The sequence below is a fragment of the Eriocheir sinensis genome, chromosome 69, assembly GCF_024679095.1.
Source record: "Eriocheir sinensis breed Jianghai 21 chromosome 69, ASM2467909v1, whole genome shotgun sequence".
NCBI classification, from domain to species: Eukaryota; Metazoa; Arthropoda; class Malacostraca; order Decapoda; family Varunidae; genus Eriocheir; species Eriocheir sinensis.
Window position 1 is genome coordinate 7,806,122 of NC_066577.1, and position 10,000 is coordinate 7,816,121.

General features: G+C 35.8%; 1 protein-coding gene and 2 long non-coding RNA genes across 8 annotated transcripts in view; 2 read left to right on the forward strand and 1 right to left on the reverse strand.

Moving 5' to 3' along the window:
• Window positions 1-9,799, reverse strand: part of LOC126988599 (high affinity cAMP-specific and IBMX-insensitive 3',5'-cyclic phosphodiesterase 8B-like) — a 42,513-nt gene extending 32,714 nt beyond the window's left edge. For 2 of the 3 annotated variants that reach the window (XM_050846943.1, XM_050846941.1), the window contains exon 1: window positions 9,521-9,798. The gene's annotated coding sequence lies outside the window, so the exon portion shown is untranslated. Of the gene's footprint in view, window positions 1-9,520 lie in introns of all 3 variants that reach the window. The other variant, XM_050846942.1, reaches the window with a different exon arrangement.
• LOC126988606 (uncharacterized) lies at window positions 2,175-6,506 on the forward strand. 2 transcript variants are annotated; one of them, XR_007742293.1, is made up of 4 exons: window positions 2,175-3,736; window positions 4,017-4,578; window positions 4,999-5,280; window positions 6,278-6,506. It is a non-coding gene; the product is annotated as an uncharacterized LOC126988606 (long non-coding RNA). The 2 variants fall into 2 exon arrangements; XR_007742292.1 differs by lacking the exon at window positions 6,278-6,506 and having other exon boundaries at window positions 4,999-5,642.
• LOC126988605 (uncharacterized) lies at window positions 6,745-9,505 on the forward strand. 3 transcript variants are annotated; one of them, XR_007742289.1, is made up of 3 exons: window positions 6,745-8,088; window positions 8,453-8,725; window positions 8,907-9,505. It is a non-coding gene; the product is annotated as an uncharacterized LOC126988605 (long non-coding RNA). The 3 variants fall into 3 exon arrangements; XR_007742291.1 differs by lacking the exon at window positions 6,745-8,088 and adding an exon at window positions 8,106-8,179; XR_007742290.1 differs by lacking the exon at window positions 6,745-8,088 and adding an exon at window positions 8,109-8,361.
• Window positions 9,800-10,000: the final 201 nt, after the last annotated feature.

Here is a 10,000-nt window from a genome sequence, read left to right on the forward strand (position 1 = left end):
TTCGCCTACTTGGATGTTATTATTTGAGTTATTTCATCTATAGTTATCCAGTGCTATTGTTTCGCTTATAAATTCACCTACTTGGATGTTATTATTTGTGTTATTTCATCTATAGTTATCCAGTGCTATTGTTTCGCTTATAAATTCGCCTACTTGGATGTTATTATTTGTGTTATTTCATCTATAGTTATCCAGTTCTATCGTTTCGCTTATAAATTCACCTACTTGGATGTTATTATTTGTGTTATTTCATCTATAGTTATCCAGTTCTATCGTTTCGCTTATAATTTCGCCTACTTGGATGTTATTATTTGTGTTATTTCATCTATAGTTATCCAGTTCTATCGTTTCGCTTATAAATTCACCTACTTGTATGTTATTATTTGTGTTATTTCATCTATAGTTATCCAGAGCTATCGTTTCGCTTATAAATTCACCTACTTGGATGATGTTATTATTTGTGTTATTTCATCTATAGTTATCCAGAGCTATCGTTTCGCTTATAAATTCACCTACTTGGATGATGTTATTATTTGTGTTATTTCATCTATAGTTATCCAGAGCTGTCATTTCGCTTATAAATTCGCCTACTTGGATGTTATTATTTGTGTTATTTCATCTATAGTTATCCAGTTCTATCGTTTCGCTTATAAATTCACCTACTTGGATGATGTTATTATTTGTGTTATTTCATCTATAGTTATCCAGTGCAATCGTTTCGCTTATAAATTCACCAACTTGGATGTTATTATTTGTGTTATTTCATCTATAGTTATCCAGAGCTGTCGTTTCGCTTATAAATTCACCTAATTGGATGTTATTATTTGTGTTATTTCATCTATAGTTATCCAGAGCTATCGTTTCGCTTATAAATTCGCCTACTTGTATGTTATTATTTGTGTTATTTCATCAATAGTTATCCAGAGCTGTTGTTTCGCTTATAAATTTGCCTACTTGGATGTTATTATTTGTGTTATTTCATATATAGTTATCCAGAGCTGTCGTTTCGCTTATAAATTCACCTACTTGGATGTTATTATTTAAGTTATTTCATCAATAGTTATCCAGTGCAATCGTTTCGTTTATAAATTCACCTACTTGGATGTTATTATTTGTGTTATTTCATCTATAGTTATCCAGTGCTGTTGTTTCGCTTATAAATTCACCTACTTGGATGATGTTATTATTTGTGTTATTTCATCTATAGTTATCCAGTGCTGTCGTTTCGCTTATAAATTCACCTACTTGGATGTTATTATTTGTGTTATTTCATCTATAGTTATCCAGAGCTATCGTTTCGCTTATAAATTCACCTACTTGGATGTTATTATTTGTGTTATTTCATCTATTGTTATCCAGAGCTATCGTTTCGCTTATAAATTCACCTACTTGGATGTTATTATTTGTGTTATTTCATCTATAGTTATCCAGAGCTATCGTTTCACTTATAAATTCACCTACTTGGATGTTATTATTTGAGTTATTTCACCTATAGTTATCCAGAGCTGTCGTTTCGCTTATAAATTCACCTACTTGGATGTTATTATTTGAGTTATTTCATCTTTAGTTTTCGCTGTGTTTAAATTCATCCAGTGCTATCGTTTCGCTTATAAATTCACCTACTTACATATCATTTGTGTTATTTCATCTATAGTTACTGCTGTGTTTATATTCAATTAAGTTCCAATTTCATCGTCTTCGTAAAGTTCCGCTAGGTTAGGTTACCATCTCATGGCCAATGCGTATCTATTTCCGCTGGATCTAAAGTCTTCCAAATATGTCGAGGCCGGTCTTACAGGCCTATAAAATCCTAGCCTAAAATAGTTACATGTCAATATTGAAATAGTAACCTAACCTAACCTAACCTAACCTAGCAATTAAATAGTAACCTAACCTAACCTAACCTAACCTAACCTAACCTAACCTAACCTAACCTAGCCAAACACAACCCCAACAACCAGTAACCTGACGACGAAAAAATAGTTACATATCGCCGGCAGCAGCGTAACATTGCCAATACGAGTAAGCTATTCTACCCTAAGAAAGCCCCACGAAAACTTGAATAGTTAAAATAGTGGAGCCAAATTGTCGAGTCCGTTGTGGCTGTAGGCTCCCATGGGTCCTTTCCTCCTCTCTGCTCTACCACAGAGTATCCCAACAGCTGTCCCTTTCGTAGTTTCTGACATATCTATAGCAAAACAAACAAACAAACATCAATAAATAACAGTTTCAACGCTAACTTAAATATTCTTTCGTTATTTGTGTAGGTACGAGAGTTTGAGGCTAAAAAATAATGAATACAAGGTGGTGAATACGATAATCTAGCAACGCTGGGTGTAGGTAGCGTATGAGAGGAAGGGATAGGTGGATGGAGTGTGTGGAAGAGCAGAGGGGAGGAATGGACCAGCGGGAGACAACACCAGATAGGCCTCGACAATTTGGTTACACTGTACGGATGTCCCTCAAATAGTACAGTTTCCAATACGTAGTTCAGTTTATGGTTTTACGTCGATTTTCTGAGATTTTTTAGGGTTTTTGAATTTCCCGACGAGCATGAAATGTAAAAATCCTAAATTATCTTCTATGACAGTCTGTATATAACTGAAACCGAGCTATTGGAAAATGTACGATTTGAGGGATGACTGTATTAAATATTCAAGTTTTCGTGGGGCTCTCTAAGGGTAGGATAGGTTACTCGTATAGGCTACATTTCGCTGCTGCGGGCGATACGTAGCTATTTTTCCGTCAATTTGGTGTCACTGTACGGATGTCCCTCAAATAGTACAGTTTCCAATACGTAGTTCAGTTTATGGTTTTACGTCGATTTTCTGAGATTTTTTAGGATTTTTGAATTTCCCGACGAGCATGAAATGTATAAATCCTAAAATATCTTCTATGACAGTCTGTATATAACTGAAACCGCGCTATTGGAAAATGTACGATTTGAGGGGTGACTGTATTAAATATTCAAGTTTTCGTGGGGCTCTCTAAGGGTAGGATAGGTTACTCGTATCAGCTACATTTCGCTGCTGCGGGCAATACGTAACTATTTTTCCGTCAATTTGGTTTCACTGTACGGACCTCCCTCAAATAGTACAGTTTCCAATAGTTCAGTTTATGGTTTTACGTCGATTTTCTGAGATTTTTTAGGGTTTTTGAATTTCCCGACAAGCATGAAATGTAAAAATCCTAAATTATCTTCTATGACAGTCTGTATATAACTGAAACCGAGCAATTGGAAAACGTACGATTTGAGGGATGACTGTATTAAATATTCAAGTTTTCGTGGGGCTCTCTAAGGGTAGGATAGGTTACTCGTATCGGCTACATTTCGCTGCTGCGGGCGATACATAGCTATTTTTTCGTCATCAGGTTGCGGTTTTTTTTTTAACATCAAAGGACGCGGCTTACGGGCAACAAAAAGTACAAAAAAAAAAGGTCCGCTACTCGACACTCCCACAAAATTCAAAAGTAGCCAAACGCGAGGTCAATTTTGAGTGGAAAGGCGTCTTGATACACTATTCTTGAAGGAGGTCGAGTCATAGGCAGGAGGCTAGGTTAGGTTAGGTTAGGTTAGTATTTTATTATTGACATGTAACTATTTTAGGCTAGGATTATATAGGATTTTACGAGTTGATAATTTGCTATTTCTAATGTTCCTACGGCACTGTTAGGTTAGTCGAAGTTACAATTATATCGTCAATACGTAACTGTCCCAATTCGCTGTTTACGTAAGGTTCTGTTAGGTTAGTTTAGGTTTTAAGGGAATTTTAGATGATAAGTTACTATTTCTTACGTTCCTATGACATTGTTAGCTCAGACGAACTTACAATTATATCGTCAATACGTAACTGTCCAAATTCGCTGTTTCATAAGGTTCAGTTAGGTTAGTTTAGGTTTTAAGGGAATTTTAAATGATAAGTTACTATTTCTTACATTCCTATGACACTGTTAGCTCAGACGAAGTTACAATTACATCGTCAATACGTAACAGTCCTATCTGTTGTTTACGTAAGGTTCTGTTAGGTTAGTTTAGGTTTTTAGGGAATTTTAGATGATAAGTTAATATTTCTTACGTTCCTATGACATTGTTAGCTCAGACGAAGTTACAATTATATCATCAATACCTAACTGTCCAAATTCGCTGTTTACGTAAGGTTCTGTTAGGTTAGTTTAGGTTTTTAGGGAATTTTAGATGATAAGTTACTATTTCTTACATACCTATGACATTGTTAGCTCAGACGAAGTTACAATTACATCGTCAATACGTAACTGTCCAATTCACTGTTTTCGTAAGGTTCTGTTAGGTTAGTTTAGGTTTGTAGGGAATTTTAGATGATAAGTTACTATTTCTTACGTTCCTATGACATTGTTAGCTCAGACGAAGTTACAATTACATCGTCAATACGTAACAGTCCTATCTGTTGTTTACGTAAGGTTCTGTTAGGTTAGTTTAGGTTTTTAGGGAATTTTAGATGATAAGTTAATATTTCTTACGTTCCTATGACATTGTTAGCTCAGACGAAGTTACAATTACATCGTCAATACGTAACTGTCCCAATTCGCTGTTTTCGTAAGGTTCTGTTAGGTTAGTTTAGGTTTTAAGGGAATTTTAGATGATAAGTTACTATTTCTTACATTCCTATGACATTGTTAGCTCAGACGAAGTTACAATTACATCGTCAATACGTAACTGTCCTATCTGTTGTTTTCGTAAGGTTCTGTTAGGTTAGTTTAGGTTTTAAGGGAATTTTAGATGATAAGTTACTATTTCTTACATACCTATGACATTGTTAGCTCAGACGAAGTTACAATTACATCGTCAATACGTAACTGTCCAATTCACTGTTTTCGTAAGGTTCTGTTAGGTTAGTTTAGGTTTTATGGGAATTTTAGATGATAAGTTACTATTTCTTACATACCTATGACATTGTTAGCTCAGACGAAGTTACAATTATATCATCAATACGTAACTGTCCAATTCGCTGTTTACGTAAGGTTCTGTTAGGTTAGTTTAGGTTTTTAGGGAATTTTAGATGATAAGTTACTATTTCTTACATTCCTATGACAGTGTTAGCTCAGACGAAGTTACAATTATGTCGTCAATACGTAACTGTCCCAATTCGCTGTTTACGTAAGGTTCTGTTAGGTTAGTTTAGGTTTTAAGGGAATTTTAGATGATAAGTTAATATTTCTTACATTCCTATGACATTGTTAGCTCAGACGAAGTTACAATTACATCGTCAATACGTAACTGTCCCAATTCGCTGTTTACGTAAGGTTCTGTTAGGTTAGTTTAGGTTTTTAGGGAATTTTAAATGATGGTTTATGATTTCTCAAGTTCGTGTGGCATTCAAAATTTCATCTTTATTTTTTCAGCGACAGGTTACTATTGTTAGGTTAGGTTAGGTTAGGTTAGGTTAGGTTACTATTTCATTATTGACATGTAACTATTTTAGGCTAGGATTATATAGGATTTTACGAGTAGACAATTTGCTATTTCTAATGTTCCTACGGCACTGTTGGGTTAGTCGATGTTACAATTATATCGTCAATACGTAACTGTCCCAATTCGCTGTTTACGTAAGGTTCTGTTAGGTTAGTTTAGGTTTTTAGGGAATTTTAGATGATAAGTTACTATTTCTTACGTTCCTATGACATTGTTAGCTCAGACGAAGTTACAATTACATCGTAAATCGTCCCAATTCGCTGTTTACGTAAGGTTCTGTTAGGTTAGTTTAGGTTTTAAGGGAATTTTAGATGATAAGTTACTATTTCTTACGTTCCTATGACACTGTTAGCTCAGACGAACTTACAATTATATCGTCAATACGTAACTGTCCTATCTGTTGTTTTCGTAAGGTTCTGTTACATTAGTTTAGGTTTTAAGGGAATTTTAGATGATAAGTTACTATTTCTTACGTTCCTATGACATTGTGAGTTCAGACGAAGTTACAATTACATCGTCAATACGTAACTGTCCTATCTGTTGTTTTCGTAAGGTTCTGTTAGGTTAGTTTAGGTTTTTAGGGAATTTTAGATGATAAGTTACTATTTCTTACACTCCTATGGCATTGTTAGCTCAGACGAAGTTACAATTATATCATCAATACGTAACTGTCCAATTCGCTGTTTACGTAAGGTTGTTAGGTTAGTTTAGGTTTTTAGGGAATTTTAGATGATAAGTTACTATTTCTTACGTTCCTATGACAGTTAGCTCAGACGAAGTTACAATTATATCGTCAATACGTAACTGTCCAATTCGCTGTTTCGTAAGGTTCTGTTAGGTTAGTTTAGGTTTTCAGGGAATTTTAGATGATAAGTTACTATTTCTTACGTTCCTATGACATTGTTAGCTCAGACGAAGTTACAATTATATCATCAATACGTAACTGTCCCAATTCGCTGTTTTCGTAAGGTTCTGTTAGGTTAGTTTAGGTTTTAAGGGAATTTTAGATGATAAGTTACTATTTCTTACATACCTATGACATTGTTAGCTCAGACGAAGTTACAATTATATCTTCAATACGTAACTGTCCAATTCGCTGTTTACGTACGGTTCTGTTAGGTTAGTTTAGGTTTTATGGGAATTTTAGATGATAAGTTACTATTTCTTACATTCCTATGACATTGTTAGCTCAGACGAAGTTACAATTACATCGTCAATACGTAACTGTCCTATCTGTTGTTTACGTAAGGTTCTGTTAGGTTAGTTTAGGTTTGTACGGAATTTTAGATGATAAGTTACAATTTCTTACGTTCCTATGACATTGTTAGCTCAGACGAAGTTACAATTACATCGTCAATACGTAACTGTCCCAATTCGCTGTTTACGTAAGGTTCTGTAAGGTTAGTTTAGGCTTTTAGGGAATTTTAAATGATGGCATATGATTTCTCAAGTTCGTTTGGCATTCAAAATTTCATCTTTATTTTTTCAGTGACAGGTTACTATTGTTAGGTTAGGTTAGGTTAGGTTAGGTTACTATTTTATTATTGACATGTAACTATTTTAGGCAAGGATTATATAGGATTTTACGAGTAGACAATTTGCTATTTCTAATGTTCCTACGGCACTGTTGGGTTAGTCGAAGTTACAATTATATCGTCAATACGTAACTGTCCCAATTCGCTGTTTACGTAAGGTTCTGTTAGGTTACAATTACATCAATAACGCGTAACAATTTTTGCGATGGATACTTTCATATTTTTTCATTTAGGTGGGTTTGTTAGGTTAGGTTAATATTTAAGCAAAAACAATTTACTATTTCTTGAGACATTATTAGGCTCGGTTAGGTTACAATTTCATCGGCCATTGGACACTAACCCTTCGACAATTACTTTCATATTTGTAAAGTTTTTGTGAGGTCTTACGAGGCTCGGTAACGATTTTAGGGAATTTTCAAGGATTTTAGTCGATAACTTACTCTGTCTTAAATTGATGTCATTGTTTGGTTAAGCTACGTATATATTTCATCGGCAATACGTAACTAATCTTGCGTCAATCACTTCCATATCTGTTGCTTTTGTAAGGATTTATAAGGATGAGTAAGGATTTTTGAGTCAATAATTTGCTCTCTCTGAAGTTTGTTTGGTTAGCCGACATTAATATTTCATCGGCGATACGTAACTAATTTTGAGGCTAATATGTACTTCCATATTCATTGCTATCGAGAGGTTTTATTAAGTTCGGTAAGGATTTTTAGGGAATTTTCAAGGATTTTAAGAGTAGATAATTTACTCTCTGAAGATTGTCGCTGTTTTGCTAGTCTAAGTAATTATACCTCATCTGCGGCACGTATTAATTTTAGCGAGAATTACCTCCCTATTTGTTGCTAACGTAAAGTTCCGTCGGGCTAAGCTAGCTGAATTAGGCGACCATTAACCACAAATCATTAAGTTCTCAAGAAGTTTCGTTACTAATTCACAAGGTTACTATTTCAGCGAGAGTAGAGCGACAGTGCCATATCAGGTCAAACTCACTAAAAATATCGTCAATGAGGTTACTATTTGTGATGTTTTACTAGTGGAGTGGAGATTAGAGCGACGATCCCATATCGGGTCAAACTCACTAAAAATATCGTCTACAAGGTTACTATTTCAGCGATGTTTTACTAGAGGAGTGGAGATTGGAGCGTTGATGCCATATCGGGTCAAACTCACTAAAAATATCGTCTATGAGGTTACTATTTCAGCGATGTTTTACTAGAGGAGTGGAGATTACAGCGTTGATGCCATATCGGGTCAAACTCACTAAAAATATCGTCTATGAGGTTACTATTTCAGCGATGTTTTACTAGAGGAGTGGAGATTGGAGCGTTGATGCCATATCGGGTCAAACTCACTAAAAATATCGTCTATGAGGTTACTATTTCAGCGATGTTTTACTAGAGGAGTGGAGATTACAGCGTTGATGCCATATCAGGTCAAACTCACTAAAAATATCGTCAATGAGGTTACTATTTCAGCGATGTTTTACTAGTGGAGCGGAGATTGGAGCGTTGATGCCATATCGGGTCAAACTCACTAAAAATATCGTCTATGAGGTTACTATTTCAGCGATGTTTTACTAGTGGAGCGGAGATTGGAGCGTTGATGCCATATCGGGTCAAACTCACTAAAAATATCGTCAATGAGGTTACTATTTCAGCGATGTTTTACTAGTGGAGCGGAGATTGGAGCGTTGATGCCATATCGGGTCAAACTCACTAAAAATATCGTCTATAAGGTAACTATTTCAGCGATGTTTTACTAGTGGAGTGGAGATTACAGCGTTGATGCCATATCAGGTCAAACTCACTAAAAATATCGTCTACGAGGTTACTATTTGTGATGTTTTACTAGTGGAGTGGAGATTAGAGCAACGATGCCATATCGGGTCAAACTCACTACAAAGAATAGTCTACGAGGTTACTATTTCAGCGATGTTTTACTAGTGGAGTGGAGATTACAGCGTTGATGCCATATCGGGTCAAACTCACTAAAAATATCGTCTATGAGGTTACTATTTGTGATGTTTTACTAGTGGAGTGGAGATTACAGCGTTGATGCCATATCGGGTCAAACTCACTAAAAATATCGTCTATGAGGTTACTATTTGTGATGTTTTACTAGTGGAGCGGAGATTGGAGCGACAGTGCCATATCAGGTCAAACTCACTAAAAATATCGTCTACAAGGTTACTATTTGTGATGTTTTACTAGTGTACGGAGATTGGAGCGTTGATGCCATATCGGGTCAAACTCACTAAAAATATCGCCTCCGAGGTCATATTAAAAAAAAAATATCGGTTTGCCTTAAAAATTAAAAAAAAAATATCGCAGTTTGCCTTAAAAATTAAAAAAAAAATATCGCAGTTTGCCTTAAAAATTAAAAAAAAAATATCGCAGTTTGCCTTAAAAATTAAAAAAAAATTAATGGTGCTTTTAAAAATTCGTAATAATGATAATAATAATAATAATTACTACTACTACTACTACTACTACTACTACTACTATTACCACTACTACAAATCTTTACTTACCTTACTTATATACAGCCGGAGAGAGAGAGAGAGAGAGAGAGAGGGAGAGAGAGAGAGAGAAGGGGAGGATAGGATAGCAAGTCGGGGTGTGTCTCGTTATTTCTTCCTCTTTTTCTCTCGTTATACACGTCTCCCACGCCGCCCACGCCGCCCACGCACGCCCGCACCTCTCACGCCCCCGCCGCCACCATAACGCCCCCCCACGCCCTTTAAATAAGTCAATAAAGGCGAAAATATAAAGGCTTTTCCCTCCACCAACGGCCCAAGGCGAGAACAGCTGGCTCACGAAGGGGTGGATGTGTCCGGCCCTCCTATTGGCTGCCCGGGCCTCGTGACGTCATGGGTTGGGTTCCTCTCGGCCAATCAGAGGGCTTGTTACATTTGGCTTCGGTTGCGACTTATAGAGATGCTGTTTAGGGTTATTTTTGGTGTTTTTGAGGTGTTTTGGAGTTGATTAAGTGAGTTTTTAGTGTTTTATTT